Source organism: Poecilia mexicana, unplaced genomic scaffold, assembly GCF_051168715.1.
Source record: "Poecilia mexicana isolate PSO_F unplaced genomic scaffold, ASM5116871v1 scaffold_22, whole genome shotgun sequence".
Taxonomy (NCBI): Eukaryota; Metazoa; Chordata; class Actinopteri; order Cyprinodontiformes; family Poeciliidae; genus Poecilia; species Poecilia mexicana.
The window spans coordinates 8890735-8910840 of NW_028263391.1; the positions used below are offsets into that span (position 1 = coordinate 8890735).

General features: G+C 41.6%; 1 protein-coding gene across 1 annotated transcript in view; it reads right to left on the reverse strand.

The window, feature by feature from the left end:
• fndc3ba (fibronectin type III domain containing 3Ba) overlaps nucleotides 1-19393 on the reverse strand; it is a 102656-nt gene extending 83263 nt beyond the window's left edge. The window contains exon 1 of the mRNA XM_088002383.1: nucleotides 19142-19393. The gene's annotated coding sequence lies outside the window, so the exon portion shown is untranslated. The remainder of the gene's footprint in view (nucleotides 1-19141) is intronic.
• Nucleotides 19394-20106: the final 713 nt, after the last annotated feature.

The window sequence follows — 20106 nt, forward strand, 5'->3', positions numbered from 1 at the left end:
TATTGCATACAGTGGAAACTGGTGTTGCCCTACCAGAAAAGCTAGCATCCACAGCCTTCCTCATCTCTGCTCCTGGGTCTACAGCCAATCAGTAGCAAGCAAAATCAGTGGCGATTCTAGATTGGCTGCTTAGCAAACATTAGCCAACAAGTTAGCTTTGCATCCAAGTATTTCAGCTTCCCAAACCGCTTTCTATTTTTTTCAAATATAGATATGCTCTACAAAATTTTTTATTTTTTTTTTAAAAATCACCCAACAGGTGAGTTTTCCACAAATAATTTAAAGTTACAATCCACAGAAATCTACACGCAAATACAGACAGGAGTCCACTGTAAAGCTGCTTCCAGAGCACTGAAAAGCTGTGCTCTGCATGAAGACGCCAGAAGTGTCTTTACATTATGTAAGAGTTCATGTCACACTATATCACAGTATTAAAACTCCACTGCATTGGTGTCAGACTGAAGTATCAAAGAAGCTCCTCCCACTTTTTAAACATTGGGACAGGTGAACATTTAGCTGCCAACTTAGCTTCTGCCAGAACTTCTGATTGGTAATAAAGAGCTATTTATGCATTTTTTAAAATAAAGGCTGGTGTGCACTATACACAGTTTGAGATTTATAAAATCTTCATTCTACACATTAACACACAAAAAAGCCCATTTTTAATACTTTCTCCACAATGTCAAGGCTGAATCATTCACTTCTCATCACCAATCCTTTAAACCGCAGTTTTTGAATGCGATACTCCTTTACTACTTGTAAAAATCAAGACATACACATTATTAAAAAAAAAAGTTCCTATGAACACAGGACTTATGTATTGTTTCGTCTTGTGAGCTAAAGTAAATGTTCATTCGGGGGTTTTTCCCCCCCAAGATTTTCTCTCAGTTTTGTCTCCATTTCTACCTTTTTCCCAACAAGCCAGAAATTCTGCAGATCGTCGAGTCCAGTCAGACCACAGGCAAGTCAGGACTCAGCCTGGTAAACGACAGGCTTCTCTCCCCAAGCCATCCTTCGACCTCAACACCAGCGCGCGCACACACACACACAAAGACGACACACACAAAATGAATACCCTGGGCAAAGCCTTTCTCCCCTGTCATTCTCCCATTCATCCATCTACCAGCATATCCAATCCTTTCATCAGGACAGTTTTCCAGGAACATTGGCAAGAAATAGATGACCCAGTGACTTCAAATGAGCTTTCTCTCGTTTCGGCTGCTTTTTTCCCCAAAATGAGCCCTTTAAATGCCAGGTTGGAAATTGTACGGCGCACTGTAATGCTTTATATAAATATACACAAATCATAACATGGCCCTTCCTTTAGTAAAAAAAAACAAAAAAAAAAAAAAACTTTGATTCATTTAACACAAAGACTATAACTTCAATTTGCCCATTTCCGTACAAAACATATAATACTTTAAAGCTAGTAGACAATTCATCTTCAGTAAACTCCCTTTTAGATACAATTTGTTGCCTGTTAGTTGTAAATCACCTCTGTTGAAATCAACTAAGAAATATGACTGTAATGGTTTAGGGTAATTTAATCCATTTGCACCTTTACATTACAACTTTAAAGATAAAAATGTAGTTTTTTTCCTAATTTTTCTTACTTTTGTGAATGTAAAACCATTTTGTGGCATTGAACTGAAAGCATTCAGTGTCAGTTCATTTTCTGGTTGGTTAGAGTTTTGTACACAGCTAAATACTTTATATTTCACATTGATCTACTAATCGAGCAAGTAACTCGTATGAAATAAGCGAGACTGCAACTGCTGATCAAACATGTTAGATAAAACAATTCAGATCTTTTGCTGGAAGATATTTGGTTGAGTAACATCGTCCCACGTCCTGTATAATCTGACCAGATTGCATTTTTTTTTTTTTTTTTTTTTTTTGCTAAGAACATATTCCTGGTGCGCATCAATTTCATACCCAAAAAAGTCAAATCTGACACAACAGAGGTAAGAAATAACAAAGGAACAAAAAGAAGGTAACAAAACAATTTTCAGCTGTTGACTTTGAAAGCCGTTTTGTCAGGAAAAGCAGTTCATGGTAGACGGCATCACTTTTATGCTTGAATTTTTCAGTTGTGAAACAAACAAAACTACCATATTTTTAGGACGCCACTTCCCCCCCCCCCATCATTGGAAGTCAAAATTGGAAATCAAAGAAGATGCTAATTTTCATTCAGAACAAGCACGTGCTAGCAGCAGGTGCGACGGAGAAATGTTTTCAAACCCCCTCATTATGGAAACCACACCAAGAAGTTGATATGATGCAGCTTTTAAGTTGAGGAATATCGATCTAGTAGTAAAGGAAGGAAATGGAGCCGCTGCACGTCAGCTCGGCGTGAATGAATCCATGGTTCGGCGTTGGAGACGAAGGGCTGCGTCCTGAATAAATCCAACAGATTAATTCAGGACGCAGCTCTCCGCTGAGTCCTTGTGAAAAACCGAGCGCGACGGAGATATAGCAGTTTATAGCGCGGTGCGGCTTATACATGTACATTTCCAAGCAGCGAAATGACTTGGACACACTTAAACGCAACTCGAACGCTTCAGAACCTGGTAAAAGCCATTGTCCACTATATGGTTTCTAACGAGCCTGATTTTTGAGCTGCTTCTGATAAAATCAACTCAAATCCTGACAAAAAAACCACATAGCTTCTCCCCCCCTTTCACTTTAGTGCACTTTTAAAAACTTTACATTTTCTGAAAACCTCTTGCAGTGTTTTTGTCATTACTGTATGCTTTGTGAAAAGAAAACACCGTCAGATATTACCTTAAAGGTTCATTCTGGTCTCTACAAAGCAGCTCAGCCACAAACTCGGACCAGCGATAATCTGATCCACTTCCTGGAAAGACCCGGCCTTCATCGCGTTCCCCTGCCCTTTTAAAAGCACAGCTCCCCTCGCTTCAGAGCCTGGTGGGAAGTCATTGGCTGTTGCCAGTGCAGTGGGCGGGAATAAGTAATAGCTGACAGACAAGAAGCAGCAGCCTATTTCCAGAGCCAGACTACGGTTACACAATTTTGCGCACATCCATTGACAAGACAACACCCTCAACACAGAAAAATGGCCTGATAGAGGGGGTGCAGCAGGAATAGAAAGGGAGGCAGAGGGAGCGAGAGGGAAGAAGTTGAGAACGGAGAAGAAAGAAACAGAGGGCGGGGTAGGAGGGAGATCGGTTTTCCTTGAGAACAAAATGAAGAGGAAACGGCTATTTTACACTCAGGTCAGCAATTGTGGGAGAGTCCCTGCAGCCACTTGCGTATGAGTGCAAGCGTGTTGCTTGGGAGAAACAGAAAGGTTAATAGCTCTGTGGTGGTTGATCACCTGAAACAACCACAAAGTGGGGGAGTTTGGTGAACACAACTAACATAGCACGTTTGCACACAAACCATTATTAACAGGGTGATGTTCATTTGTGGGGGGAGAAAAAAACAAAAAACAAAGCAATTCAGTACTATCAAATCTAGTCCATCCAGGGCAGAAGTGGCAAAGAGACAGGTGAAAAAGACATGTGAAGGAGGATGTGAGAAAGAAGGGAAGGAAGGAAACAGATAAGAAGAAAAAATGGGGATGGAGAGACAACGGGAACAGAGGCGGAGTGAGCACAGAGGGAGAAACGTGTGGAATCCTAATTGTGTTATTGCCGCAGAGCAAACATTAGTCCTGCCTGTCATACTGCACAGTGGGTAATGTGTGTGGGAGACAAGGAGGAAAAACAAAATTGAATGAGTCCAGCAAATTAAGAGTGAAGCCAAGAGTTTAGGACACACTCTTCGTTTTTCATAGATTAGCACAGTTTACAATAAGCTCTGTGTCGAGCCGAGGGCTCCACTGAGAGTTTGCTGCTAGCTTTACATTAGCACAGCACTGCTGTCTATAGCAGATGCACACATCTGCTAGAGCCGGCCCTCCCTCCTACAGCTGTACAACTGTGTTGGCTGACTGTGTGTGTGTGTGTGTGTGTGTGTGCGTGTGTGTGCGTGTGTGTGCGTGTGTGTGTGTGTGTGTGTGTGTGGTTGGTTGGTTGGTTGGGCTGGGGGCCAGTAGGCAGTAAACCCACAGTAGAGGCCCTGACAGTCCAGCACTTGCCACGTAGCAGCGACGTAGCTCAAGAGGAACAGAGAGAAAAGCAAGACATGTACGCTGCAGAAGGGAAAAGAAAAAGAGTTTCAATCAGCAAGGAGAAACTAAAAAGGCTTGAAACAACGTGAGTCGCTGATTAGAGCTCGTTCTGGAAACAGAAGCTGCGAAGCAAACATCGAGGCAAACTGAATTAGCGACGCTGTTGATCTCAAGCAGAAAAAAAAACAATGTTTCCTACATTTGCCACAGACAGGACAACGACACCTCTCTTTGGGGTCAAAACGCAGAGTCACGACAAGCATTTGGTAGAATCAATACTGACTAGTTTGCGTAATTACTCCCATCAGCCTCATTATAGTCAAAAACCTAAGGAAATAAACAGAAAAATTTGCTGTTCACGAGCTTAAATATAAAGCTTAAATGGACCTAATTGCATAAGTTGCTGCACCATGCACAAGCTCTGCCAGGGTGTGCTGACAGCAGCTTTCTTCAGCTGGGGCAATGTTACCGACAAAAGAAGACTCCAATTTAGAAGGGATGTGCCGATATTTCACCAATATTTGTGAAATTCACCAATATTGCATAGATGTTCCACTAGCTTATCGACAGCTTGAAAAAAGACCAACCACACAGCCGTCTTCACCACGGCTTCCCTGCTTCAGTTAGACTCTATACACTCCTGCAACGCGTCACTATCACTGTCACGTGACCAAACAAATACCACATGACTGACCTCTTCCCCATTCATATTATGCATTTGCAGTGGTTTACAGTGCATGAATGGGGGCTTTCACTGCCTTTCACTGTTTTTAATCATCTGTTTGATGTGTGCACAGACAAAGCACACCTAAAAGTATGGAAGTTTTTTGCATGCACTTCAAACATGTGATCTAAATAGTATATAGGCTAAAAATTAGGTATAATTTGTATAGATCTGGGCTGGTGAGAAGCATCCAATATTCCCACATTGAATTCCTGTTTATTTTTACAACCTATTTGAAAAAGCACTTTATTAAGAACCAATAGAAATCCAAATGAATCCACATCTTAGAATCTACCATGCTCTGTCAATTGTAATATATATTTTTTAGATTAATTTTAAAATGCCCACCAGTTTGGTGGTACCTGTACATCTTAGCATTTACTGGTGCAGTGCTTGTTATAGAAAGTTTGAGAAACAAAAGCCCACTAAAACCTTTCCTTTCGATATCTCTATTGTATCGAAGAAGAAAAAATCCCAAGTGTATTATTGCAGCCTGGAATGCAAGAGTATTTTCATAATTTTAACATATTACCACAGACCAGGAGAGAACAAGACTCTCTCTCTCTCTCCCTCTCTCTCTCTGTGAGTCTGCATGTTTTTAATTAGTCAAACTGATCAATTTTCCATCTGTAGATTCAAAAGTGGAATTCTCCCCACAAAGTTAATTCTTTTGGTACCAGTATCGAGTTTCAAGTTCTGGTATTTCGCTACCATTACAGGGAACACACATTTTGTTGGTGTTTGCGTGTTTTTTATACAGAGGAAGTGGCTATTTTCCCACAAGCGCATGAACATGAGTCACTCTTCTTCATGCCAGCGTTTCCAGATTTTTCCCTTCTCTTTTTGTCCTCATCCCCTCCGTCCCTCTGTTCCCTACTTAGACCCCCACTCCCCGTCTTCCTCCTGAGAAGAGTTTTCTCTACTGAGGGCAGAGCTCACAGGAAACTCCTTCCTAACACCTCGGATCTTTCGGGCTCAGCTTGTCCACTGCTAGGACCGATGGTTTCACAAGGCCGCAGACTAAAAGCTACGGTGGGCTTATGTCAGCTGGAGGCAAAGCCAGACAGTTCAGACCCTAGTAATAATATTTATATCCTCCGGTTACAAGGAATTGTCTGACTTGAACTCTATCTACTTTCCACATCAAAAGGTTGTTGAATTCTTGATTTTTTTTTTTACAGACCACTTTTTCAAGACCATTTTTCAGCCAATTACCCATTAAGCCCTGCAGATATTTTGGACTACATGCTGAAAACCTCCATGCGTTTAGGTGTGCTTTTCTGTGCACCGAAGTAAAACAAAAAAAAAATTGGCGGCAGAAGTAGACGCACCAATCAATCGTCCAGACATCAAACCCAACCAACATTTCCCTTATCAGGTTTTGGTGAGCTCTTCAGCAAATAGAATGTACTATTATACAATGTTTTATTTACTGAAATAAGATAAAGATTAGAGACGTGTGCCAAGGTAAAATAATGCGAAGGTTTTTATGTTTTTAATTTGGATTCAAAAATCAGACTTGAACAAATATGAAAAATGTGTATGTGCCAGGACTGAGATATGTTTCAGAACGCTACAAATTTTCTGTCGACTTTGCAGATGAACAATTTGCAAAACGCTGCACATAGAGTTTGGCGCGAAGCTCGGCTTTGTCGCCTTTTGCTTACCTGATGTGTCATTTTCAGAAAAAATGGGAGTTTTTTTCAAAGTCATAGCCACGTCTAGTCGCCATGGCAATATGAAGGAGGACTGAACTCTTCTCAAGTTCAAACATTGTGTCTTTGTCTATCTCTCCTTCTCACACACACACACACACACACATATGCATCAAAATAATCTGATCCTCTATGGTTACTAATGCATTTGAATCCCAGACATGAAAACATTATTCTAGCATGAGCTTACATAACACCGGCTTTTGTATTACCTCAATATTCATCTCGCTCACATTTATTACCGTGCAAAGCTGTGATTATGATTCCTTGGCTGCAGAACTGACGCTTTTCCTGGAGGCAGCGTGTATATCGTGCATGTCTATGGTGGTTGCATAGTTTTACAATAAAAAAAATAAAAAATAAAAAAAAACAGTGGCCAATAAAACTTAGTTGTTTTTAATGCACCCATGCTCAAAAGGCATCTACCCTCATCCTCTACGCCGGCTGCAGCCCACTTCCAGCTTTAACCTGTCTAAGCCCTCCTCCTTTCCCATCTTCCCCCCCCTCCCACTATGCATACACTATTGGCCCTACTTCCCAAACAACCCGCTTAGCCTTCAAAAGACAGCCGCCCATTCAGAAGGTTTCAAGCCTGGGTGGGGTGGGTCGGGTGTTGGGGGAGAGAAATGCAGCACAGAATAAGGTTAAGGGGAGAGGAGAGTGCAAGGCTCTCATTCCCGCTAAATTGTCCCACATGGCTGAGCGTGCTTAGTTTAAACAAACACAGCCACTTTCCTCTCCGCTGCGCACAGCGACACGCAGACAGGCGCGTGCACGCACACAGCCAACCAGACTCACGGACGTGTGCGCAAGTTTATTACAGGAAAATTATAGGGAATTATAGTTAGCTGTAAATCAGATGCAAGTCTTACAGGCAGGGAGTTGCAAATGCGGACCAGTGGGAATCACATTTTCAATGCGAGTAATTGATTGGTGTAATATTGCCAGAAAGGAAGCGCCAAAGCAAGGCAAAGTTCAATCTCCCCCGAAGTTTAGGAAAGAAGTGATCGAAAGATGGATGTTATTCATGCACGTGTTGTTGGTCGCTGATATTTTTCGGTTCTCTGTTCCTTTTCTCTCTTTCTGCAGGTGTAGAAGCAGACTGCAAGCCTGTTTTCTTGCATTCTCTCCATCTTTCTTCCCATCTTGTATTCTTATCTCGCTCTCTCTTCTAACTTCTTACCACAGCATTCTTCCTTTTTTTCCACTTTTCCCTTTCTTTTCTGGCTCCCCCTCTGTTGCGATAAAAATAAACCCAAAACAAATTCCAATGAATATATGAAGTATATATCAACTGGAGCAGACTTAATGCTCCATTTGTGGCTTTAAAGCACAATAAGTAAGACAGTAAGACAACAGTTCTGACTGCTATACAGCCAGTTAGTACACAGTAAAAAAAAAAGAATAAGAAAGAAAATGAATCATATTAAAAAACAAATGGCTAAAGAAATTGGCTTTTTTATATTGGTTAGACATGCAGAAAAAAAGAAACCAGCACTTCACCTCAAATGATCCTGACCTGGGATCGACTGGTCAAAAACACAAAAATGCAATTGCCGCCAAGGTTGCACTGACAGTAACCATATTCAACAGTGGGAATTATGATGCAGAGTTATTGTCAGCTCCTTCAAGAGTCAGTTGTGTGTTCAACATGTCGTCAAAAGAAACACACGAATGTTAGAAGCTCTTTATTTGTTACAAACTGTCTATATCTGCTTCATTTAGGATGCAGGAGAACAAAACTTTTTACCACGTAGCAGGAAGGCAAACTTTCCCTTTATGCTTCATAAAGCAAAGTGGGAACAAGCTAAAATTAGCATTAACAAGTCAAAGGTTTACAAAACCCACAGAATTAGAAGTTGACCACAAAAGTGTGATGGTCTAAAAGGAAGTTGTAAAAAAAGAAAAAACAAAACTGGAAGTTTTCAAAGTTTAGAAAACTTTGCTTTTCAATCATTCTTCAGGCTAGCAGAGAGAAAGTAATTTAAAATGCGGCTATTGTTTTGGAAATATCAGAGTTAAGGTAAGGATACACATTGTCAAAAAAAAATACACATACAGACTTTTCTTTCAGTAATACTTGCCATGTTAACTGCAGTAATCATTGTATTAATAATGATAAATAGCATCTCACACATATGAGATGCTAAGGACAATTTAAAGTGTCAATACTGTGATATTTTTTGCCTTTGCTTTGAAATAACGATAAAAACTATTTTGCACAAATAGTGTGACAAAATCTCGGTTCCTCGAAAGAAATGCTTCTCTTTGAGTGTCTTGTAATAAACAGCCAACTTCAATGCATTTTAGCACATTTGAAATGTTAATTTATTTCAGTAGCTCAGTTTATTTCATGAAATAAGTACACACAAACAGATTTGTTCAATGAAAGTGATTTTCTTCATAAAGCTAAAGAAAACACAACATTTAAGATTAGAATATTTCATCAGTCCGTCATTCTTCAACAAATTTTAACATAACACGTCAGCAGGCAACTGTTACCTTTCTCTTTATTTACTGTGAAATTTAAGCTACAAATTTAAAAATACAAATCTTCCGCCGCACCGTGCTGCTAAAAAAGAAAAACTCAGCCGGGGCCGCAACACAAAACATCCAGTGGTTCATGTTAAACTCTCTTTGACTCAAAGCCCCCCGTATTACCTCGCGCTTCAGTTCAATGACCTACAATCATTGTAATCAGCTCTAGATTACAAGCGGCTAATAAAGAAGAGTGAGAGAGGACAACCGCAGAGCCCAGACAATAAGGCCACATTCACTGCCAGTGGACCTGCTGCCGTCTGGGCCTGCACACAGCATGCCTCTGCCACTAATGCCGAGCCCCACCAGGGCTGGATGCCATGGGTCTTAATTAAGACGGTTATGCCGAGTCAAGAAGTGAATTCGCCCCCTCTCTTCTCCACCGCACTGACACGCGGACGCCTAAACTTTCAATTTTGGGATGCACAAGCATAAGAGCCACACAAAAGCACCGTCTCGCCCCCGCAAGAGAAGGTCAGATCATCAGTTTTATGGGCCATGTAAAAGCTTGCTCAACGGGTAAGTGTGTGTGTGTGTGTGTGTCTGTTTGAGGTTGTGTGTGAAGGCTCGGGGAGGAGAGGGGGGGACTACTTTATCGTACCTATGTGAGAAATCTGCTTCCGCTCTCACAAACAAGAGAGTCTCAGAGATCAGATATTTGACTGTACAAAAGACCACCCAGATTGTGAAAGAACGATTTTTAAATGTTTGTAACCCTGACTAATTGAAAGCTATGTTAAAGGTGTGAAAGTGTGCAATGGGAACAAAGGGAGAAAAAAAAAAAACAGGGGCAAGCATCAGTGTTTAATCCATTGGAAGTGAACTGGGTTGAAAAATGAGAGATGGCACTTCTGGGAATAGAGAGCCAATAGAGAGTGTACATACAATCACTCGACTCCATGCATCAAACACACACACACACCAACACACACGCACACACTTTTTAACACCCATCCCCACAGCCTGGGGTCAGGAGGTCACATTCCTCCTCCTCAATCAGCCTCAGGATTTCACACGCTGGTTCAGGGGTGTGGATGTGATTGTGGCTTTTGTGTGTTTTTGCCTGCCTGCCTCTGTGTGTGCGTGTGTGTGTGTGTGTGTGTGTGTGTGTGTGTGTGTGTGTGTGTGTGTGTGTGTGTGGAACTGAGTTTGGAATATTTTAGTGATTTGTGGGGGGTCCGACCCGAGGGGAGGGAGGGGAACAGCGAGGAAAAAGAGGGGAGTAGGTTTGTGTCCAAACCAAACAAGGGCAAACCTTTAAAATGTTTTTTACTTAATTTAAATCAGCCTTTCAGGTACCTGACGTTTAAGTCATACAATGTAGAAAATATAGTTTTTTTGCCAACCTATTAGCACAGACTGGAAAGTACAGATTGGCTTGGCCAATTTTCAGCTGTGGTCAATGAAGGGCTGGAAGTGAATTGAAGAGCAATACTCTTCAGTGTAGAGGTTGTAATAGAGCAAAGACGTCTCAAAGTTAGCTACTTTCAGCTCAGGTGTTGAAAAATTAAGGTAAAGGAACCAAAAAAAAAAATCATTAATACAGCAAGAGAGAGTGCAAAACATTTATTAGATAACATGAAAAATTAACAGAATACAGTCAATGTGCTCTGTTTAATCACTTAAACTTTTTATGGAAAGGATTTAGATTTCCTAGGCTATGTGCATAGAGGTTATCTGTGTTTTGGTAATGCTACCTGTGCTAGCTATGCTAATTGCTAATAAAAGATGCAACAACCGTCCTCTAACAAAGAAAAGACGAATTGGTGTGAGAATGTCAACGCTTTCCGAAAGTTAGAAATCAGAAATCGGCACCTCAGGCTGAAAGAGGCATACGATTTTCCTCATCCGCGTAAGCATTTCTTAGGTGCCGGGAGGTGAGAGGCAGAATAAAAGACGGGGAGCAATGACAGGTATGTGGAGCAGAGACGTGTGGGGGTATGTGCACCGACAAGAGGGGAAGGAGGGGTTGAAGGGTGTCTGCAGGCCAAGAAAAGAGTCAAAGAAAGGAGGAGGAAAAGGAGGAGGTAGGGGTGTTTAACAAGGAAAAGCAATAAAAAATGTGGGTTTGAATAAAAGAGCAGCTACTTCCTCTGCCAGAAGCCCATAAATCAGGCCCTGTCTGTCCACCACCATAAGCTAGCATAGCTAATACATGCTCAAAACTGTTGTGCTGCTTGTTATTCCAGATCATATTTTAGTCATGGAAGGATTAAAAAATATATATATATGCCGCATAAACACAAACAGACCCATGCACAACATTCAAGGCACACTCTCCAAACACTCGCCGACGGGCATGAAAACACCCATTAACAACAGTTGGAACTTTCCATGGGGCTGCCAGCTAGCAACACCAGCACGCCTGGCATGCTAATACAGGCACGTAAAGTCGAACTCGACGCGTCGTTACGGTCCCCCGCATGTGTGCTGATGCGGCGCTGGGCGTACACAGGTGAGGGGCTCACTCCGTCTCCCATTTGAAATAAACACATAAACAGAGCGGCGAGCCGCTCCTCAACTAACAATTACCCGAGAACGACGCGCCCGCAGGAATTGCACGGGCAGGCCCGGGATGACCCAAGTTCAAGAGACCGTGCGTTAGCATCCCCTCCAGCTGGTATCCACACAAACATTCAGCACATTGCTGGCACTTAACGGCGCTATTTCTGCTTTTACCGTGGTCGTTTTTCGATGCGGGCTTTCGTCTTGAGTTTTATCGCTGCTTTGCCGCGGGAATGTTTTTGGGGAAAGCCGTGCACCGCGTCATCTCCAACTATGGAGAATGCACACAAGTCTTTTGGATGTCGAATAGTAGTTCAGTTTGGGTTCAGAAGTGGGGGGGGGGGGGAAACAAAAAAACATTTGGACTGGGTAGTTCACCTATTACCACAGGCTGGCAAACAACCTTTCTTGTATAAAAACATTACCTAATCATTCTGTAAATAACACAGATTAATGTGACATCTTCATAATGTTGCTATTGAGTTCTAAAAAGTCAGTCCCTTGTGTATACGACAACGGAGAAATGTTTTACTGCATAAGAACAATCCCTCCACTGTTTTCTCTAACATCTCATTAAATATAGAAACTGTTAAAAGTATGAGTGACATCTAACCTGCCCATGCCTACAGTGCTCTCTCTCTCTCTTACCACTTAACCTCAGGCACCTCAATAACAATTTTTTAATCTACATGAAAGGAATGGGACAGTGAGAGAAAGACAGACGAGAAGCTGAAAGGTCTCTTTCATCGTCTTTTGAGTCAACTGTCAACAATAGTGGAAATTATCAACTGAAACAAAAAAAGAAAGGAGGGGAGGGGGCTTGGGATGCAAGAGAAGGAGGGAGCATGGCACGAAAGGCAGAGAGAGAGGAGGAGGGTAAACATCGCAGCTCTATGCCAAGCAAACACGGGATGCTGGGATACTTCAACAAAAAGCCACCGTTCTTACAGCAGAGAAAAGGAGCTGAGGAACAGAGGGAAGAAGAGCGAGCGAGAGAGATAGAGAGAGAGAGAGAGAGAGAGAGAGAGAGAAAATACAGGAGCGAGACCAAGCAGAGACATATCAAGGGGGAAAAAAGCTGGGAAATGGAAAGTGAAAGCAGGACGCAGCCGATACGCAGCTGCTGTCTTTGAATTAGGGCAAAGTTTTTATGTGTGCTTCACACCTGCAACAGTTTATGTGGCAAAGCAGAGCCCATGGCTTAACCACACGAATGCTTTCCGGTTTTAATGAATTAAAGCAGGAAACTAAACGCAACAGCAAATGCGAGCCCCCACCCCATCCCACCCCTACCCCCCTCCCCACACTCCTTCATCCGCCTAAAACCGTACCCCGACATTACCCAACACGCTCCCTTTTTAGTGCCAACTTGGTACATTCTCTCACTTTCTCAGCAACACCTGCGAAGCTTATGCATAATCAACTCTGTACACGTAAAGCGGTGCAGTCGGTCACAGTGACACAGAACAAGCAGGATGAAGCCGGCCCTTTAATAGGTAACGCAACATGAGAGGAACGCCTGACCAACTCCAACACGGCTCCTCTCATCACACACAGGGAAGCGGGAAGAGGCTTGTTCACTTGACCAAGCAGCACCTTGGCTACAGTTAATTGTGAGGGGGTGGGAGAGGGGGAGGGCAATCTTTCTGGGAAAGAAAGCACACCTGTTGTATCTGTAAAAAAAAAAAAAAAAAGAAAAGACAGGCACAACTGACAGCGCTGCTCATAAACACACGCCAGCCTTACAAAGTGACAAGCGGCAAACAGGCACACCAGTTTCTGATGAAAACTATGAGACTTTTTAACAACCACAGCTGCTCAACATTAGTAGAAAGCATGACTGGTTATCTTCTTTTACCTACGCCGTGTTTATTCACATCACATAAATATGGTAAAATACGTATTTATACGGTAAAATGAATCTTACTATATGAATACGGTAAAATTCTGGCAACCACTGCTGCCAGCATCGTACTGTAAATTAGTTTTTTGGGGGGGTTTTTTACAGTGTAGGCATGGACAGCTATCAAATTAAATAAATGAATTAGACTTTTCTGCACCGTGACTGTATTTTCAAATTAAAAAAAACTATCTCTTGTAAGCATGAACAAAACATATTATGACAGTATAATAAAATATAAGAGTTTGTCCAAAAAAAAATTGAGACATCGTGATTGGCATTGCTGGACTACTGCACAAGATAAGTCAAACCTACATTTCACTAAATGGATTTTAACCACATGAGTGGTATTTTAACAGATTGCAAAATACATAAAAAAAAAACTTGTTAAATTATGAAACTGGGTTTCATCTAGGTTCATTGTTGTTGATTATTGTATGATTATTATTTTTATTTTTATTTGGGGAAAAGTGCTCAAAACTTAACTACCTGAACATAATTGTAGATAAACCACAAAATATTTATTGACACATGCAAAGAAAAATCAAACTGAAATGTGGAAAATCTTCACATTTGGAACATTTCACATTGTAAAATTTTAAGTAGCAGCAATATTGATCGGACAATATTAAAAATGTAGCCTTGCAATTATTTTTTCTACGCAAACTGGTGAGTTTAACCACATCTCCAACGGTAAATTTATTAGTTGTCAACAGATAATGTTTTTAGAGAAAATCGGAGAAGACAGCCTGGTTGGAGACTCCTTAACTAAGTCCTGACATATTCCAGTAACCACAATGATCCTTCCACGCGGGGGAGTTTATGGAGGGAAGAAGAATCAAAGTTAGCTATTTTCACAGAAGCAGAAACATAAAAAGTGCAAGCAGCATTTTAAAAAGAAACCACATATGTAGTGCATTAAGGACTCCATAAGAAAGACCCAGACTTTCAGCAGGTAACAGGAAGGCTATGCCGGTGGGTCAGTATCCTAAGAACAGCACCACATCATTAATCTTGGAAAACCAGTGCAACAGGATGCAAATAGCGATAATTTTTTTTTTATCATGATCTTGATTTTTTTGGGGGGGTTTCCCCCCTTTTTCTCTTGCAATAGCTCACCTCTTTCACATACCCTCACACACTTTCCAGGGCAGCGTTGCATTCACTGGGTAATTCTATCGCACCTCCAGCCTCTGTCCCCGATACACAAGCACTGCTCCGTAACATTACCCGGTGGATAACATGTTCTAGGTTACCATTCAGAGACACAAGCATGTGCATACAATGACAAGTATCATCCTGCCCCTTCCCTGACCTCATTTTGTCCAGGCGTACCAGAGATTTTATTGGGCCAGGAGGAAACTACAAGCTGGTGCAGGTAGAGAGACACAGACTGTCTCTGAGGCTAGAGATAAAAGTCTTCATGAAACAGGGAGGAGAAAAGTTTAGAGTAATTTCTTTTTTTTTGCCCCCCCCCCCCCCTAAACAGGAAGACATTGCGACTTTCTCTCAAGAAAAAATGACAACAAAATAAATAACAAAAACAATCACGAACTGTCTTCAAAGTCAAACACTTATTTGAAAGGGGGAGGAGGGGGTGAATCATTTAAACTGGGTTAAATGTTTTAGCAGTAAAAATACCCTAGAGGCACACTAATACATCAACACACAGTGTGTGAGTCACACCTGCATGAAAAGCTCAAAGAGTTACAGATCTCTTTAACTTATGTAAGGATTTACTCAACCTTCCAGTCAATTCGCATAAAAGCCACAAATCCTGCCAGCTTTGATTCCAGCCAAAACACAGTTCTTTTTGACTACAAGTATAATTTCAGCCATGTTGGATCGAAAGCACACATGAGGGGGTGGGGGGGTGGGGGGGGGGGGGAATGTTATGATCACAAAAACTCATGTCCTTACAAAAGCATTAAAATCTGCTTGGGTCATGTTCCTGTACCTCCTCAGAAAAGAACCAATCACAACTGCACAGGCTGTTTTCAATCCAATGTGCCACCATATTATGTATTTTTGACGAATTTAACAGGTATGTTGCAGTTTCTATTTTGAATTTATGTGTAAATACAGTGACATATTGGGAGTTTTTACTCAAGATTATCATGTTGTGGGAGTTTTAGACTGGTCCAGGCCTACTTCTGCTCATACATAAAATAGATTCTGGTCATCAATCCATAAACTGATATGTCGGAAATGACAGCATAAAAAGAAAAATAGCACTCTTTAAAGGATGCACACAAGAAATAAGCTTTAACTGAAAATAATTAAAATGCCACATCAACACAGCCAAACTTCAACCTTGCACTGTGTATAAATGTTGAACTCCACCAGCATCAGCCATCTGAGGAAATAGGAATTCAAGCCTTACTGAACATGTGTTAAGCAAAAAAAGAAAAACAAAAGCTCAGTGACACTGATTCTTTTTTTTTTTCCAAGTGCAAGCTGCAGACTTTAATGAGGAATCTTAAAACAAAGAATGGCTGAATTGAGGGCTGAGGACCAGGGGAGGCCTCCCTGATCCCTGGCGTAATCCTTTCTTACCTGTTGAAACCCGAGTGAGACTCGGGAGTTAAATAAAAAAAGACAGCCTTTTAGAACAAGCGAGGAAAATGAATGGCTGTATTATCTCTTAAGTAAACCCGAAATAAAGCTTTCCTGAACTCCTCTGAACCTTGTTGAGGCTCCTGACTTCTGGGAGCCAGATAAATTGCTCATTCATGCTCTACAAGGAGAGAATTCCTCCGCGCTCTAAACCTAAACACACCTTTTCAGCTGGAGGCCAACCTCATTCATTCCCTAAACTTCCAACCCCAACAAGCCCCCCAGAAAGTCAGATATCAAGATTGTTTAAAGAAAAAAAGAAAAGAAAAAGTGTGTGTGTGGGGAGGGAGGTATAAAACATCATGGCCACATCAGCTTTTCACCAAAGGAATGTCATCTGACGTCACATATTTGGGATCGGATTACTCCGAGTCTCCTTCACCCCAAGCTCCCCTCATGAAAAGAAAATACAAGGATAAATGTGTGAAATGTGGTTTTAAAGATACCAACACATTCAGTGAGACATCAAAAAACACAGATTGGTAATGAAATGTAGTTTTTTTACATTTCAACATATAGATTTTGTTTGTTTTTTTTAAAGCAAATTGACATCACATAAAGAACAGGAAATCCATAGAGGTATCATTCACTCACCTTAAATTATGAGAATATTCTTAAAGAATAAATTCAATTACAAAACCTCCTGGTGGCGGGGGGGTTGGGGGGGGGCAAAAAGCAGAACCATTTCGTACGAAACGACCAAAGTAAAACAAAGGTACGAATCGGCAAACGGGGTAACATAACCCTTTTAAAATCACTGTAACCATTGGTAGTCAAAGTGGTTACCAAACACTTTGACAATGATGCTTTTGTGCATGCTAGGTACGAAACATCCCACCGTAAAGGGCACACAAATTTTGGGTACAAATACACCAAAGATTCACAGGTATAGAACGGGGAATGAGATCTGCTTTCCGTCGTTGGTTGTCAAATCTGGTATGAAACATCCAACAGGTTGAAGTGGTTTATTATTTATGAGAAATGTCCTAAGATAGATAATGTCATTTCTTCCACAAAAAAGTTGGTCACAAAACAACAAAAACAAATCGATAAAAGTAGGAACTGCTGAACAACCATCTAACTATTCGTCAGAGACTGGGTCATGGAACAAGCAATCCCAAACATCCCTCCTGTCAGTCACATTCTCCAGCGTTTCTTAGGGGATGCTAAGATATTTTCAGACCAGAAGGGGTTCGAAGCCTCTCAAGAATATTCTGAAAAGTTGTGTCAAAGTAGGCTGCCCCCCCACCCCCCACCCAAAAGAGACAAATGTATATTACACAAATCATATCAACCTACGCCGTCTTTGAAGGATAATGTTAAAAAGCATGCAAACACAAAGATGGACATAGAGGATGGCACTTCCCTAATGCCTTGTGTGATGTCACCAGATGCTTGTGTGCATGAAACCTTGATGCCGATTGGGGGGAGGGGGGGTACTAATTGGACATTACAAGTTACAAAATTGCACAACCAGCTGAAAAACCAACAAAGGTTTGCTGTTCTAAAGGTGACGAAGCATACGAAAAGTTGGTTTTGTGGATCTTGTTGAAAAACCTGGATAGTAGCTTTAACTCTTTCCCCAGCTTTTCAGAACTTATGCTCTCCAACATGCCCACTGGATCCAGGATCCAGGGGATGCGCAGCTCCATATTCACCCCCCCTCCACCCCCTCCTCCTTCACCCCCCCTCTCTGTCTCTCTCCAAGGATAATGATGACAGCCGGACAATGGAACCTCTCAGTCCCGTCATTACACGGCAAATAGCCCGGCCGACAAGAATTCAAGACATCTGCACCTTGACTCCTCAGTCAGACCTCCAGCAGCATGGAGCACCTTTAGAGGGAATGAGGTAACTTTTAGGGCTTTGTGAGCTGTCCTCTCTAGGGACACGTGGAAGCCAAGGTAATCGATGATTTTGAGCTGGAGGCCAATGTTTGATTTCCACGTCTGCATCAGAGAGGCTGAGAGGAGGATTTGTCTTCCCTGCACAAACAGACACGTAGTCGTTTCTGGGAGAGGGGGAGACAGAGAGAGGGAGGCAGACAGACTGGCTGGAAGGAATGCTAGGATATGCTGGAGTTGGGATTTTTTTTTTTTCTTCCCCAAAGCCTTTTTTTTTTTTTTTTTTTACTGCATTCTGCAACCGCACAGAAACTCTACGGAAAGTCGCTGCAACGCTCCCCCCCCCCCTCACACACACGCACACACACACACACACACACTCCAGTTCTCTTATCCAACGCAATAATATGCCCCCATATAAAGCGTCAGTCCTGTGATTTCGCAACAACCACCCCTTCCTTTTCAAATCTGACTGCCTCAGCATCTTCTGTTCCAAAATATTTTTCTAACAACAACAATGTGTTAACGCGAGTTAAAATGTTGCCGTTTTTCCACAATGCGGAGAGGGGAGAGGAGGAGGAGGAGGGGGGGGGGGTCGGGGGGAGTAACGCAACAGTTGCGATCCTGTTGGAAATGCGCGTCAAAAGAAGAGCGTTTTTCTCCTGTTGCGCACTCACTCCATCTGAAGCACTCGGAGACGAAAACACATTCTTTTCGCGAAAGCTGAGAAATCGGGACCGCAGAGAGAGAGAGCCAGACTCTAATCCCACACATTCACTCGCGTAATCTCAGCTCCCCCCCCCCTGCTTCTTTCTTCCTCTTTATTCCAAAGTAACCGGGAACCTAAATCTGACCCAGAAAGTTTCGATTCGTACCCTCACCCCCGCTCTGCCTTTCACACAGTTAAGAGGAACAGTTTTCCCTTCTTCATCCGCGCTGGTCCGAGTGGCCCAGACTGCCGGCGTCAGCGCTCGGCTCCCCAAACTCACACACACACACACACGCGCGCGCGCGCATACACCCAGATGCGCACTTCGAAAACTTTTTTTTCCGTCTTCTTTTTCCATTATTATTGTTGTAATCGCTGACTCCAACTTGCGTCGAAGTCTTTCCCTTTCGTGACTGTAGGGATCGGAGTTTGTAAAGAAGTGTAAAAAGACTCACCTCGCGGTAATAAAAGAATCTTCAAACAGACGGGGCTGCGCGTTTTTTTATTCCCAGGGTCGGGTCCTGCCTGTCTGCTGGCTCGGCGCAAGTCGTACTGGGAGACTCCGCCATGTCAATCAAAAGCGACGCACATGGATTTTTTTAAAGCCCGCCTACTTTTTTCCTCTCTCACTCTCTCTCTCTATCTCTCTCTTTTTACCGTAATACAGGCTGCGCATTCAGAAAGATAAATCTGACCAAAACAACAAAAATAGTCCTTCTCCGACATTAAGACGTTAAATAAAATAATTTAATGAGAATGACCATGAGGAAAATTACATTATGTCATCCTTACAGTATATAGAAAACTAAATAAGTTAGTTAACTATTTTAAAAATATATAATAATTTAGAAGCTCATACCCCAGATGAAAGTTATTGGAAAAACTAATTTAGTTATTTTGTAATAATGATACCGTGCCATTTTTATGTGATAGCTAAGTCACAATCAGAAGACACTTTATCATTATAATGAGGTCCTGTCTCATAGATACAAGTTTATTTGTTTTGTTGCAGAAATGGCTTCCATATGAAACTGATGTACTTTAATTTGTTGAAGTGTTTTGCAGATTTATTAAAGCCAAAAGAATTCCACAACAGAAAAAAAAAACATATTGGAGGGGAGATTAGCAACAAACACAGACAGTCCTTTTCAATAAATTAGAATAAAATTGGAAAACTTCAGTAACTCACTTCACTTGGTGAAATTCTGTGCAAATTTATTACACAAAGGCTGATGTGTTTAAGCCTTTTCTAATGTTAATTGTGGAGATTTTCCACTTATATCTAATGAAAACATGACATTTAAGATTAGAATATTACATCAGAACAATGACACAGAAAACTTTATTGAAGAAAATGTTTTATACCTGCTAAGTTCATTTTTTATACATCAGGACATTTCTGAACCACGTATGACCACAT